This window comes from Pyxicephalus adspersus, chromosome Z, assembly GCF_032062135.1.
Source record: "Pyxicephalus adspersus chromosome Z, UCB_Pads_2.0, whole genome shotgun sequence".
NCBI lineage: Eukaryota > Metazoa > Chordata > Amphibia > Anura > Pyxicephalidae > Pyxicephalus > Pyxicephalus adspersus.
This window is the reverse complement of record NC_092871.1, coordinates 84,177,841-84,194,642: the sequence shown is the minus strand read 5'-3', so window position 1 is coordinate 84,194,642 and position 16,802 is coordinate 84,177,841.

Below are 16,802 nucleotides of genomic sequence, written 5' to 3'. Positions count from 1 at the left end.
GAATTTCTAAGCATTCCTTACTCTCGAAGTATGCTCATGCTCACCTGACAATTAGACGTTGGGAAAGGTCAATGATGGGTAAAAGTGACTTCTTGCGTATTACAAATTCAATTTCTCAGTACTATCAACCTTGCCCAGCTGTGCGATTTACATTTTCTTTTTAGCAGATGAGGGTGGGAATGAAATTACAGAGTTTTCCGCACACAACCTCTGGGACATGACATGAAGTCAAAGCTATGTCGAGAGTTAAATTAACTTTGTAATCCTTGTTTGTCAAAACTTTTCTCTCATACATAAATTGAATGAGCATGGCTTTCAAGGTCAGTAAGATTTTTTTTTGTCTAAATTTCCTTGTAAAATTCATGAAGATTTTCCTAAAAATCCGGGGCCACATTGATTCATTGTCTTCTTGGATTTTTAGGTCAATGTGCTACATTGGAGCACTAAGGCTGACACAAAACTTTTGCAGGTAGAAACAAATCTTCTGGTACTATGATGGAGAGGTTAGATTGTGGCTGGACTAGGGTTGTCTTGGCAAAGTCAAGAGATGAGTCTGCACCAATGCCAATATCTAAAACACTGCCAACAGAAAAATACCATAGACCAATCCCATTTTGCTTCAACCAAGGCAAATTCCTGAGACAACATCACATCTCTTTCTAATAATGGCCACCATTGGATCATTGCTGAACAACCCACCACCCCCCATCTCAACAATAATTTACAATCATGACCCTTCTCTGTACCTTGGATTGTGTTCAAGTTTGGGAGCTGATAATCCAGAGCCAGGAATGGTTTATCCCTTCCTGTCTCCTCATACAGATATCATGATTTTGGTTGCTTTCAGATGATCCACCAATTGATCTTGCCATCATGTACAGAAGAAATCAAGACTTGGGACTGGGACACCACATGACTTTGGATTTAGGAAAGTAAATGGGCATGAGTTTTCTTTAATATGGCCAGGGATAGGCAGAGGGTTGAAGGGCGTGTGGGTGTGGAACAGCCTAAAGTTTAGCTTTAAGGTACCAATTATTACTTTTTAATTATATGAAGACTCCCCCCTCCAACACACACTCATACAGACATCCTAAAATCAGAAAGAAACTAAATCCAGAGTCCTTCTAATTTCTTTTCACTACTTGACTTCAGCAATCTTCTGGAACAGTGTCATACAACCCATTTCCTTTGAGCGCAGGTTGTCACCCACTCACAACCTGGGGGGGACATTATCAAGCAACCTGGGCCCTGCTCAGAGTAGTACTTCACCCATAATTACAAATATATTACTCAATCTAGAAGAAAGAACCAACTTTCATCACAACTGGCAGCAGACGAATGACCCTATACCAAATCCATTTTCAAAGCTGGAAGAAGGACTATAAGACCTGAGTATGAGTCTCCATACCACAAGAGATAATCAAAAAACTATGTGTATAGGATAATATTATCAACAAAAAAAGTTGACAAAATGCCAATAGATAATAATCAAATAAAAATAGTCCAACCATTTTCAAAAGGGTTTTTGAATCTTTCTTTTTTTTTCTGTGGCTCCTCCCGAATTTGCTTTGGGTTCTATTAACAATGGAGCGGAAAAAAAAGGACGAGCCATGGTGGAACTGTCAGACACAAACCAATAAAATAAGTTCCAATCATCAATATTTTGGTTACTCCAGGAGAATAAATGTTTGCACCTTACAAACCTGTAAACTTTTTTACATGTTTCCCCCCCAAGCTACATATATGCCTCCACCATCCTTGACCACACTTCTTTGTTTTTATTAATAAGAGTCTTTAGTGTTCCATGTTATTATTCGATGATCCATGTTCCTGAATCATCAAGTGATCTTCTTATTCCATTTCTGTTGCAATTTTAGGACTTTTCCTGCGACCAGAGTAGACTACCAGAGGTCCATGTCTAGTTTTTTGATTCAGTTTGTCTTAAACTTTTTATAATCACCACCATTCTTGGTCCAATTTTGTTCAAGGTTAGGGGCTGATAATCCAGAGTTTCAGATAAACCGGCATTGGGCAAATCCCCCCACTTTGGTTGCTCTTGTAGACCACAAGAGATTCAACCTTAGAATCTGACATCTCCACTGTTCAAGACATCATACGATATCTTGAACAGAAGCTATTTGCCAAATTTCAGCCAAATAGCATTGGAACCAAATAGTGTCATGTCTCACATAATCACATGTGTTGGTGGCTGCTCAGGTTTTCAACATAATTTACAATCCTGTGTTGTGCATCTTCATCTCATGTATCTGATCAACTTAGATCCAGTGTCACAGATCCCTGCAGATCCAGAGGATCTGTGCCTCCTTCAGTGCCACTCACCTTTCACTCCCCTGCTGCCAGCACCAGCTCTGCTAAGGCATCATCTCTTCAGTACACTTCCTGGTCCAGGTCATGTGGCTCCCAGTCAGCTGCTCCACTACCACAGAAAAGTAGAGTGTTTTTCCGAAGTGCTCCCCCTGCTGGTGCAGGTGTGAACCCCACCAACCTCAAGTCTCCTGGACTTCCTCTGGTGGTAGAGTAGGATGCAGCAGGTAACATGACTCAATTCATCACAGGTCCTGCCCTTAAAATGAAGTGAAGGGCAACAGGAAGTTGCCTGAAGAAGGAGTTCCTTTGGCTCTGCTTCCAGCTTCCTGTTTGTTTCTCCTGCTCCAGATTTTTTGTGTATGGACCCCGGCTTGTTTCCTGACTACGCTTGTTTGCTGCCTGCCCTGACCTCTTGCCTGTTTCCTGACCAACCTTGTTTGCTGCCTGCCCTGACCTTTTGGCTCCTCTGACTACTCTTGGATTTCCCTTTGACACTATGTTTTTGTTTCAGCTTGTTAGCAGTCACCTGCCTCTGAGTGCACGGGGGCCACAACCTAGCTGTTACCCGCAGCGCAACACCCTCACCTCTGGAGGCACTGGTGAAGACCGGGCAGCTGCTTAAAGTCTGCGTCCTGTGCACGCCTCTACCAACTGAGCTGGTGACACGGGGGTTCACTATACTGCCGTGCAGCTACTGTGACATCCAGTCTGCTCAATACCAAGAGATTGTCGGGCTTCACTTCAAAGACACTTCTACCTCTGGGTCTTTTACAGGAACCCACAACACTTGCTATCTCTAGGGGTACTAGATAAAATAAGTAAAAGAAGTCTTCTTCTCCAACGCTCAGTTTGGTTAATTACAAGCTTGACTAACTTACCTCCCATCAATTTTCCCTTGTTCAACACCTTCTTATTACTGCCAAATTATGCTTACTTAATGTAAGGTCCTGGTCAGCATGAGTCTTGACCAAACACCAGTCCCCCAACCTAACACCACAGTCTTCACCTATAGTAAGCCCCCGCTCAGCCTCAGGAGACTGGTTATATCTCCCAGCACTAGGTTGCCCCCAGGACTTACTGCGCAAGGGATGGCATCTTGGGATGGGCTGCCAGCAAGCCAGGAGCTCACAGATAAAGGAGTACCAAGATTCCAACAGAGCAAAGTTCAGAATACAGAACAGAGGTCATAGACAGAATATCAGTCCACCAATATACCAATATACAAGGACAAAACACAAGCAGAGTCAGGGTCACAGGCAAAAGGTCGGTCCAGGCAGCATACAAATGTTAGCTCAGGAACAGGCAAGGTCAGGAACAGATGAAAATTATACGAAAACACACCACCAGCAAGTCAGCCCAGCTTAATGCTACAACAGGCACTGGTGACTGGGAGCAGAGAGGCTATAAAGTCCCAGCAGCCAATAGCAGTGCAGGACTGAGTGAGGACCCATATGCCTCTGAAATCCCCTTAAGCTGTGCACAGCTTAACAATAGATGCTGGGGATGCCATAAAATACATCAGGCTGCACAGCTAAAGGGAAGCAGGGGCTGCTGCTATTTCTCAATACACTTTGCTGCTGCAAGTGACATTTCTGGGCAAAATAGGCTGTGTGGGATACTGCAGTGATGCATAGCATGGAATCACTCGTCAGTTAAGCATTTCTTAACACCTAAGGCTTTAAAATCTCCTGCCCCAAATTTTCAGAACTGAAGTGGCTCGTCTCCTGGTTTCATGCCCAGGAAAAGAGAATGACTTCACATCTAAACCAAATGGCTACATTTGACCTAAACTGATCCTGACAAGTCACCTATTTCCTTCTTCATTTGATCATATCTTACATATGGTGTATCCTTGTCTGGGCTTTGCCTCCAGTTACCTTCACTTCTTTTTCCCATCTTCTTTCGCATGTCAGTTCTCTCTCCACCTGGTACCAGTCTGCTTCTAGTCTGCTCCTAGTCTTTGCTTTGGGCACATACTTTCCAATGATCCGGTGTTAAAACATGCAGTTAGGTTAATTGGCTTCCCCCCAGAATTGACTTTGGCCTGTGGTAATGACATATGACTATGGTAGGTAGATTGTAAGATCCTTTGAGGGACAGCTAATGACATGACTTTGGAATTTTTACAGCACTGCATAATATGTCGGCGCAATAGAGATAATGTGTAAGAATATTAATAATAATAATTGTGAGATTCTCAGACAACTGTGTTTAATATCACAAAACAGCTTACTTTGGGATTTGCTTTGATATGTTTTTGATGCTCCGAACTTTTACCACTCGTGTTTGTGGTATTCTTTTTGAATTTGTCTCCAGAGCCTCCTCACCCTTTTGGTCTCCACCAAACTAGTATTAAATAACTGCTAGGATCAACAGGAATTTCATACTCCTAGAAAATATATTGAGAAATGAAAACACAAAAAGTATCTTAAGGAGACATTTGTAGAGTTTTACTTTTGGGTTTGAAGACACATTAAGCTATGAGGATGATGACACATTAGACAACACTGCTTTGTGTACCATGATTGTTGGGGAAATCCATCACTGTATATTGTTGTTTATACTACAAATTCTTGGAACTATAAATATGGATTACATTTGTTTAGGCACTGACTTGTGAAAAAAGCCATTATTATATCCAAGTTAAGTCACATGTCTACATCTAAACAGCTGGAACCTAGAATGTATCACTGGTCTTTACGGTCCTCTTTGTTATACAAAATCTGTCAACAGTTACAGAATGTAGCTTTGCACATTAACCGTACGGCTACGTTTTTGTGGCTGTGAAGAGATGCAAGCAGAGTGAATACACTTTGTTTTGGACATCTTAACAAGAATGACTTTGGACAGCCATTGCCAGAGGGCTGCAGTAAAACTCATTTGGCTTCCACACATTCCTGAATGCAATGTTCACAAAAATAAACATTTTCACAAAGAAGCTGGGGAGATGCCAAAACTCAGCCCCCGCCAAGACAGACACTGCGTAGTACCACGCTATCGGCTCTACACTTTTACTACACATGCCCATACGTACTGTATTCTCTAGCTGTATTTTGTGGCATTCATTCGAATACAACTAAACTTTTAGTTTTAATTAGCTATATATCATTTTGATGCATCTGGAAAATATCTCCAGATGCATCTAAACAAAAGGTGTTGTAATTCGTACAGTTGGTTTTCTTTAGACAGCAGAGTAGAAAAATCTGCTGCCTTCTAGAATAATGCAAAGAAGGTTCCCATGCTGCCTGTGTGGAAGCCATGATCTCTCTGCACAGGTCTGATAAACTCCATGTTATGTCAGAGCTAGAGCCCTCCAACTAGCAGGGGCTTTATCTTCTTTGTTCTATGGTTTGCAACATTTGTAGCTTTTCAGTTTGCAAGAGAACAGGAGAAGAGACAAGAGACAGTATTCTTGTTTCCAGGCGTGATGACGTCACATTCAACGTACACGCCATTCACCCTCCAGAAGACCATTTCATCCATGGGCATAAAAGAGCAGTTGCTGCTGCTGTGCCCTGAACGATTTTCTTGGTGTACATGCGGTTTGCATATCTTTTTTCCTGTTTCACAGTGGCAGTTGTCCAAGGTAAGCCTTATCTTCTCTAGAACCTTCGACCAATGTCTTTGGAAATAATATTTTTTGTAACTTACCTCTGACCTAATTCATAAAAAATAGGGCACCAGCAGTTTTGCATTATTTTATACCATGTATACCATATATAGATCTTTGAGAGTTGATATCTATCTCTCTCCGCTATTGTTTTTCTATCAACACTGTTGTTACTTAACAAACCCTTATTGTTCTAAAAGAACCATATTGTATCAAAGAGCTCCTGTCTACCTGTTACTAATTATTACAACACCTGCATACCTGCAAGTGAAAGTTACTGGAACCACCTGGTTGCAACTCACCTGGGCCCCTTGGTTCTGGATCCAAGTGCTACAGCAGCTCTGTATAAACCCTCCTCCCTTCAACAGAAGAAAACGCCATTCATGTATATATATATGTGTCCTTCATAATCCAGAAAATTAAACCTTTCTCCTTTTTCATAATAACCCATACATGCAATACAGAGATTAAATTAGTTTATTACTGGATACTTTGAATATTGTGTATAATTAGGAAAACCTTTTTGTCAACTAGTTAATAGTAAAATAGTATTAGATCTTTTCATAACAATCTGGATACCACATTATGTTTGCATGCAGATTACTACATATTGAGACCAGGTATATATATATTTATATATATATATATATGTACTGTACAATATAAGTTAATGACGCACATAGATTCACACATTTTGTGGGGACACCTAAATGTTTATTGTTTATTAATTAATTATATATTTCTGATCTGACCTGCCACCTATATGTTATTTCTATATACAAGTATATATGATATTCATGATCATTTCCATTTTTACTTTATTGTACAGACGCTCTGACTCTCCTTGCACATCCCCTGATGAAGCCTTCTGGCGAAATGCGTTGGGCTTGAGATTTTTTGAGCTTTGTACATTTCTGTTGCAACATTTAGGCAGACTACTTTATAATTTAGTAAGTGAGGCATATCCCTACTTATCTTCTTTTATTGGTTCAATTAAATTTATGTCACCCACTTTGTACTTATTTGAAAAATACACTTCAATCTTTTGCCCCTGCTTCTTTCCTACTTTTTTCAAAGGAGAACCAGAAAAACCAAAGATCACGTGAAGGTTTCATTGAGCTCTCTACAAGATGGTTGGAACCTAAGTATGAAGTTGTATGTAACCCTCAGGACATCTCCTAATGCAGATTTATTCATATCTTTTTGCCATTTGGCTGGTCTGTTTCTCACTTCATTTAGTAGACTGGAGAAGATTTAAGTCTTTTGTTTGTTTTTTACTGGTTGACTTCTCTTTTGGGTGGTTGTCTCCCACTTCCTGTCCCATTGGAGGAAAAAATGAGTACATTAAGGAGTAGGACAGAAAGGCATGGACAGCAAAAACAGATGTTCCAAATCTTCTTCGCTCAACTACATGGATGGTTTTGTTTTGTATTTGTGTTGGTCCCATGTATTTGTGATTTGTCACCACCAAGTCCATATAGCAAATACGTAGAAAAGTTGACATCTAAAACAGATTCTAACCCAACCATTCAACCTTTACCATTGATGGGACCTGGAAATTACTTCTGCTAAAGCCAAACTGAAGGGGGTTAGTGAGAACAAAAATTGGTCATTAATGGGAAGGATGTGACAAGTAAAAAGTGGTGCTAAGCAAATTATGTTGGCCCCAGAACTTTTCAAGATCATCAAATCTGCTAAAGGGAATTCAAAGAAGGTTTATGGGAAGGTACGCACATTGGTGGTTAATGGGAAGAATGAAGCAGCTTAAAAGATCATTGTGCCATGCTAATGGTTATACTTAGTGATGTTGGACTCCAACCATAAAATCTCCTAAAGCCAATTCAAAGGTGGTTAGTGGGAGAAATACCCACATTGGTGGTCAATGGGAAGAAGGCAACAGCTAAACATTTCATGGTGTCATGCTATTGGCTATGCCAGGCAATATTGGCCCAAGATCTATTAGAAACTATTAGAAATCTAATAGGGGGTCAGTCAGACACAGGTTAAGGAACCCCTGGCAACCTCCTGAGGAAAGCCAGAGTTTTATGAACCTCAGCTTAGAATGGCAACTCCAGTCCTCAACTGGGATTAAACTTAGATTTCAAGAAATAGGAGTAAGAAAGTTACCTTTGAAACAAAAATAATTACAACCAACCCATTTAGGCATAAAACAACATAAAAAGACACAAATATGTGTTCTAGGTCTGGTAAGATAGAGGGGTTGTATGATTGTTAGCATGACAAACATCAAACATATATATACAGATGAAAAGTACATTTTCTTGGAAATTCTCTTACTAAGCATATCAGAAATTCTCTAATCATATACATGAATGCATCAACAGTTGCAGCAAGATTATCATAAGTTAGACTGATTTCTTGGCTACGATAGCTTCTATTGTTCCAACGTGTTTCGCAAATGTGCTTCATCAGGGTGTAAAGAAATTCAGGTATCAGACAACTCATGGGATGTATCAAGAGAGGTTAGATGAACTTTTAGAGACTCTCTCCTACCAGTCATAGAACAAATACATGAGTCGTTGTATTTTTGAACTGAGATACCCAAGAATCCCAAAATGTATTCTGCAGTAGGGTTTGGTTAAAAGGTAAGAGCAAATCTAACCTATAAAATCTGCTGATGAAGTCTGAGACCTCAAATGGGAAGAATGAGGATTCATAGCTTGGGAGAACTTTGTTTCAATTAGAACTGTTGGTACTTGACTCAAAGAGTGCACATTCAGAAAGTGAACACAAAAACTCCATGATCTTTAGTTCTTTCAAAATATTAGGAGCCATGGTGGCTTTTTCTGTACTTACAGAGACTGAGGAACTGAAAATCTGGAAGATCTGGCTTTGAGGAGCTCCTAAAACTGATATAACCCTTTCAATGAATGACATTAATGGGGACCCACTGATTTAGCTGGTGATCAGCTGATAATTACATATTTGTAGAAAAGAATATGCCTAGTTTATTAAAGCTCTCCAAGAATGGAGAAGATTATGAGACTATAATGGTTAAACCTGGATGATCCAACCAACCTGAAACTGATATGCTCCAGGATTGAAAACAATTTCCAACTAATAAGAAATGATTTTTAAGAAAATTTATTCCAGGTTTTCTGGATACCCCAGGTTCTCTCGTGATAGTCTATTATCTCCTGTCTTGCAGAACTTTAAGTATGTGCAGTACGGCCCGCAAAATCATTGTTCATTGAAAATGCTGCTTATTGAGTACATGTCTTAAAGTATATGCAATTCTATCTCTCCAGACCTGGGAAGTTACACCAATTCCCCTGCAATAATCTGTTGATTGGACAGTAAAGGAACAGCAGCAGATTTAAGCAGACTTCTCATTCAGTTCTGTCCTCCTATCAGCTAATTTTTTGTCATCTAATTTGCTGTACAGGAGATAGCCGGAGGCAAATTCAGTCCCTTTTCCTGCTCATCTAATTGGCTCCCAGTCTCGCCCCTAACTCTCCAAGCTGTACAGTGGATTGCTGGAGGCAAATCTAGGTCCTTATTTTGCTCATCTAATTGGCTCCTAGTCCTGTTCTTCCCTTTCCCAGCTGTACATGGGATTTCAGGAGGCAAATTCCGCCCCTTAAACTGCTCACCTGGTTGGCTCCAAGTTCTTTTCTTCCCTCTCACAGCTGTACACGGGGTAGCAGTAAGCAAATTTGGTTCCTTATACTTCTCCCCTGATTGGCTCTCATTACTGCCCCCCCCCCCTCTTCCAACCATACAGGGGATTGCAAAAGGCAAATTCATACCCTTATACTGCCCATCTGATTGGCTCCCATTCCTGTTGTTCCTTTACCCAGCTGTACAGGGAATTTCAGGAGGCAAATTCAGCCCCTTTTATTGCTCACCTGATTGGCTACCAGACCAACCACTTCTTTTCCTAGCTGTACAGGGGATTACAGGAGGCAATTTGGGCCCTTTTACTGCTCACCTGATTGGCTCCTAGTGCAGCCCCTCCGTCTCCTTGCTGTGCAGGGGATTCTAGGAGACAAATTCAGGCCCTTATACCTTTTAAAATAAAACTATTAAATTATGTATTACTAATCATATAAAAAATTAACTCTGATTCTTTTTTTTATTATCCTGGAGTTCACATTGCTGTAGCTGACTCTCTTTTGACAGAATACATTCTCTGCTCAGCATTTCATTTATCAAAAATTTTAAGTCCCATTGTCTTTCTTTTTTTTGTTTTGCAAAAGCTGCAACATCTTAATATGACAGATAGCCGAATAACAAATTCACTCCCACAAAATATGGCAGAGATTTCATTCTCCGATGTGAAATGCATCTCCCGTACAGGTGTAATTCCTCTCTGGTGACACAAACTACAATAGCGTAAAAAAGATTTTTACCGTGTCGTTGGCTTCCTTAAAGCAGAGATTTGGCCGGCTCATATTTATCTGGAAGTGATATGTGTTTTTCTTTCCAGAAAAGTCTTCTCGGCAACAGGGTGGGAGCAAAGCCTGTCACTCAATTCTCTATCCTTAACCCACCCTATCATTGTTAGCCTGTACACTGCTGACAAGCTAGAAAAAAAATTTGGTGGGGGGGTGGTTTGTGGGTGGAGGGGGGCGCTATAGGGGGATGTAAATTGGGGGCCTGGAGGGAGACGATAGTGCTTTAACATTGTACCGAACAAAAGTCTCTTCTCATTTACTTAAACTCAGATGTTTTCTCTGTATTATAATATTTAAAAAATATTCACCTTCAAAAATACCAATTTAAAGCAAACTGCACTTTAAAAATGTATTCAGATACCTGTATAGATTTATTATTATTGTGGTTTGAATTTGCCCTTTCCTAAACTAAGGTAAACAATTCTGGGTTTGGAATCTTTTATTTGGAAGATTTTTATCTGGTTGGTTGTTAATGTGCACTATGGGCTGAGCTGCTATTGGCTGGTGTTTGACCTGGCCCTGACAAACACTAGCCAATGGGAACCCTGCCGGCTATGTACATTAATGACCAAACAATATTTACCTTGCCAAGTATTTTTTTTTCCCCCTGTAATATACAGCCTAAATGATACTTAACTTTTGGATTTCTACAGTAAGCCTTTACTGTATGTACAAATATGTTTTCCTTCTCATCGTTGGTCAAGCTCTTCATATCTGTTCAGTTTTCCAAGCCATTTCCATCTTCACTCAGCATAGTCCTGTCTACCACATTACACTTGCACCAGTAGAAATGCATCCATGTTATTTCAATGTCTACTTATCCATGCCCTCTGTTCACTTCACCCTTCCATCTTACTCCACTGCTCTCTTAGCCATGCCCTCTGTTCACTTCACCCTTTGTTTTACTCCATTGTTTTCCTAGCCATGCCCTCAGTTCAATTCACCCTTCCTTCTTAAGGTGCGTACACACTTCCAATTTTTATCGTTCCAATCGAACGACGAACGATCGATTGGGCGAAAAATCGTTCGTAAAAAAGTAACCAACGACGCCGACGAACGAGGAAAGTCGCTGGAAACGAACGACCGGACCGACGGATCGGATTGGACGACGATCGTTGAACATCGTTCGTGTGTACGGTCGTTCGTTGATCGTCCATGTTCAGAGCATGCGTGATGAACGAACGTCCGTTCACTTTCCTGTCGTGCACATAGTTCCTCTATCGCTCAAACGATCGTATCTATCGTGTGTACAATATCTACGAACGATCGTGTCGTTAACTCTATGTGCAGGATCGGTGCTATACGATCGTTCATATATATCGTGCATGAACGCTCGTCGTTCGTTTTCCAACGATAATAATTGGAAGTGTGTATGTAGCTTTACTCCATTGTTCTCTTTGCTACTCCCTTTGTTCACTTTACTCTCTGTTCTTACTCCATTGTTCTCTTAGCCATGCCCTCTGTTCAATTCACCCTTCCTTCTTACTCCATTGTTCTCTTAGCCATGCCCTTTGTTCATCTTACTCTTCAATCTCATTCCACTGTTCTCTTTGCCGTGCCTTTTGTTCACTTTACCCTCTGTTCTTACTCCATTGTTCTCTTAGCCATGCCCTTTGTTCACTTTATTCTTCAAATTCATTCCACTGTTCTCCTAGCCACGTCTTTTGTTCACTTTACCCTTTGTTTTTACACCACTGTTCTCTTAGCCACGCCCTCTGTTGATTTCACCCTTGGTTCTTACTCCACTGTTCTCTTAGCCAAGCCTTTTGTTCACTTTTACCTTGTTTTTAGACCACTGCTCTCTTAGTCATGCCCTATGTTCACTGCCCGATGCATTCTTACTCCACTCTTCTATTAGCTACGCCGCTTGTTCACTTCACCCTTCATTTTCCCCCACTCTTTTCTTAGCCATACCCCTTGTTCACTTTACGGCCTACTTAATTTCCACTCCTCTGTTCCCTTAGCTACTTCCCCCCTCAGAATACTATACAGTCCCATTCACTACTTGATCCCATTTATAGGTCCCAGGGAAAACCAAGCGATTGGCAAACAGTGAGACAGTTAGTAGGGTACACAGAGGGCAGTGTACCATACTAAATTTTGAGCTGATTAATTATTTCTTGTAGAACTAAAGCCAGTGTGGGTTGTTGATTTGGCACTATAGTTTATACCTGTAATCATAATAATAATAGATGTAAATCTATGTTCAACTATACGGCCATTTATGAAATCCTTCTCTCTCTGATGAGGGGTCCTCTGCTGTCCTCCTATCTTCTGACTTTGCCTTTGAGCAGTGCTGCTAGTATAAGAAACACAATTTGAATCATTATCCCTCCAACATCCTACTGCCCCGGTCATAATAACTTCTGAGGTCACATGATCCAGATGGCCGGACTGCTCTAGAAGAAACCATTTTCATCCCTGTTGGCCATTAGCCCAACTAACAGATAATAAAACATAAAAACATCATTTCTATAACAGTGCCCTCCATATTATACTGACCACTGGCCCATTTCCCAGCCAATTTCCATTTTATGGATATAAGACCTCTAACTAACTGGTTAGTAAAATCTCTGAGAGGGAAAGATGCAGAACTCTCCTCCCTGCCGGGTAATTGTCGCTGGATAGTTGGGAATAAAATATTGCAGCATTTAGAATACATTTACACAGCACAAACCCCAAACACAAGCAGCTTCATTGCCCATTAGATATGTTTCCATGAACTTTTTGTATTTTTACTGTACGCCTTATCTATATTTACATATGCAGATTTAATGTGGTTCCAGGGGCTTCGTACCCCGTTGTGTGATACATGCACTTGAACTTTCTGTGTTTAACAATTTCATATTCTTTAAAATCTAAACATAAAAATATGGAAAAATAGTGTTTTTTGAATTACAGTATTTCAAGCACTACAAATTTTAGAAATATAAAAAGTAATTTCATCATAAAAAAAGGTATGCATTTTTTCTTTAATGTATCCCATTTAAAATGACAGAGCAAAGGTATTTGCAAAAAAGAAAGTTTGCTTTGGATCAACTTTAAGTATGTTTTTCTCCCAATACATATATATTTTATTTACATATATAGTCAAGTATAAACCAAATGCTTGGACAAGATCACTAGATGGTGCTGTGTCCCTATGTAAATGTTTAACAAACTCTACAGTCTAAGACAGATTTAGTTTGTTACACTCTTTACATAAGGACACAGCATCATCTACTGGAGGCCAACAATAATGCACAAAACATTTTTTAAGAGTATGTGACTTATTCTAATCAACTCAAAAGTCCAAAATGCATTACCCTGTAAAAATAAGGCAAAAAAAAATATGTCATTTTAATTTTCCCTTTTTTAAGGAAATGTTTTTAAAAATACACCATGGTTAATAAACAGTACTTATATAGCGTCAATATATTATGAAACCTATTATTAGGGGTTGCAAATGACAGACAGATACAGACATTGATGTAAGAGTTGCCAAGGTCCCTGCCGTGAACAGCTTAAAATCTAAATGGTTGTATTTATTCCCAATAATTTTACTGGCTTTTCTGTTGATTACTATTTTGAATGCTAGAAATGAAACTTTGTTGCCTAGGTTTATACTTGTGTCAGTGTAGTTTTCCTGTTTTTTTAGGTACCAAGCACAATGGTTTATATTTAGATCGGTTTATATTTACATATATATATGGTATGAGGTGATATCTGTAGTATAAAGCATATCAAGGGTGAGCTTGATGAAGATGGACAAAAACAACAGGTTCTCATGAGACGCAAAAAAAGCCATCAAAACTAATGTGTGCCAACCTTTCCTAAACAAAGATGGAGACATTCAACACCACCCATCAACCGTGCATAATGCCAATTTACCACCTCTCTGCCCAGTTGGTTTACAAGTTTAGCCAATCAACAGTCTGCCTTAGCACATTTAAAAACATGATGCTTTGGTTGGGGTGATGGAGTTTCCATGTACGTTCCCTTATTCAAATATTTCCATTTCCCTATTTCCACCCCATTTTAACATGGAGGAGCCCTTCACAAACATTCAGATCTTCAGGAAACCTCTTCTTTATTAACCAAACCCACAGCTCACAGTATATTAGTGTGGCGGTCAGTGGGAAGAATTCCTCTTACATTGCTGGCCATTGGGAAGAATGTCACCTTTACAGATAACCAAAAAGATCATTGGGGTCATTTATACTGACCTGAGAGGTGCAAACTGATCATTGCTCAAGGAACCCCCAGCAACCTCTGGATGAACCCTGGTTCAGAAACACTGCCTTTAAGTAACCTTCATGTCCTCAGGGAACCCCTTCTATAATTATTATATTGATAGATCACAGTACATTAGTGTGGTGGTCAGTGGGAATAATTCCTCTTATATTGCTGGCTATTGGGAATAATGTCACCCTTACAGATAACCAAAAACATCATTGGTGTCACCTAAACTGACCTGGGAGGTGCAAATTGCTCAATATTCAAAGGACCCCCTAGTAACCTCTGAAGGACCCCAGGATATTCATGGAACCCTGATTGAGAAACACTGCTACAGCAGATGACAATGTTCTTTAATTTTATTTTGGCCAAATATTTGTTTTTAATGGATATTTTCCCTTTTTTTGTATCTTTGACTACAGTATAATTCTTCAGTCAAATGATTCACAATAAATATTTCAAAACAGTTGCAACATTTTTTCATCATGAGCCACATTGGTTTATAGTTTTAATTGTGCTTGTTAAGCTTGGAGCTGCACAATAAGTACCCAATGACGCATCAGCTCTGCTATATTCCATATAAAAGTGTTGTATTAGAAGAAACAGATCATTTGTAACAAATTTGTTTTCCTACATTTTCTGCTAAAGGGATATGAAAATAACGTTGGGGTTTAGGTTTTTTTCTGGTGAAGGGTACTGTCATGGGTCCCCCCTGGCAGTCTCTTGGTCTTCACCAAATTTCCCCATATGGAGTGATGGATCAGTGACCCTAGTGACAACTGGACTACTTTTCTGCAAGCTGGTCACCAGGTCCCAGTCCTCAGGGTCGTCCCACTAGCAGTGACTGAGATCAGACAGGAATAAAATAAGTTAAGGCTGAGTAGTAGAACAGCCGAAAAGATCATTGGGGTCACCTAAACTGACTTGAGAGGTACAAAGTCTTTGATCCCACAGAACCCTGGCTGAGAAATACTGAATGAGGGAATTATCTAAATCTCTTTTTATTGGTATAGTTCTTGTATAGTGTCCTGTTTTACCTTGCACAGGGAAGGGGGGTGGGGTGCCAACAATTTTTCGGTATTTTGGAATTAGTATGGGATTTAATGTATAGCTAGTAATAAAGCTGACCTCCTTAGCTTGCTGGGATTTTACCAACTAGGAGTGTGGTATCATTGGGTACCAAAGTGTATTATGCAGCTTTGCAGAACCGTATATCCATCTCTGCAATTTAATATCAGCTCTTAATGTGCTGATGTTGCATTTCAGTAAGAGGGGACATTGATTTTTTTTTCTATGATACTTTGGCAAGTGTTTTTATTGCAGGTTTGTGAAAGGACATTGCAGCTATTTTTTTTTTTGTTCTGCATAATTGAACAGCAATGTGCTACTGTTTTCTATTCCTTGTTGGCTTTGACTTTCTGCATCTGGTGAAGAGTAATTGTTTTAAAGAAAAGCACGAAACTGGAAGTATTGTGTTTTTGTATGTATGAGCTGATGGCCAGCCAATGAAATGGTGGCAACGTTGTTCAAGGAGGTTATTTCAAGTTGTACAGCTCAGATTCTTTGCTTTGGAACCAATACTGAACTATCCAAATCCTAGGTTATGACTGAACTGAATAAGTTGAAAACCTTTCTTTGTAGGCATTTGAAGATATTGCAGTTGAATTGCAGTTCAAGAGATCCCTGCGGCTCAGAGTAGTCTGGCGCTCAACTCCTTCCATAGACCTGAATAGGAGTGCCTTCCAACCCCATTACGAAGAAGTTGCAAAGCAGTCAAAATGTTTTAAAAGTCAGTGGATGGCCCATGATCCTTTGTGCCATGTAGCAAAAAAATCACAAATACCTTTTAGAGCACTTCATCAGACAAATTAATTTGATAACCACCTCTTCACCTCCACATTGAAGCCTATATGCTCCTATGTAGCCCCTACCAAGATGGCCATCTCAACATAGGTACAAAACAATACATATTAGTTAGTAATTGGAGAAGGATCAGCTCCAGAGAGACCACAGGCAATAGTACTTTGCCCTCTGTCAATTTTAGTCCCAACTTTCAGAACTCTTTTTTAAATCTGTTCTCCAGCCTCACCTTCAATCACATGTCCTCCAGTCTCCCTCTCATTAAATTGACCCTACAGCCTCTCCCTCATTAAATCTGCCCTTCAGCCTTCACTTCATTAAATCTGCCCTCCATCCTCTACTCCTCTGCATTAGTCTGACTTCCAGACTTC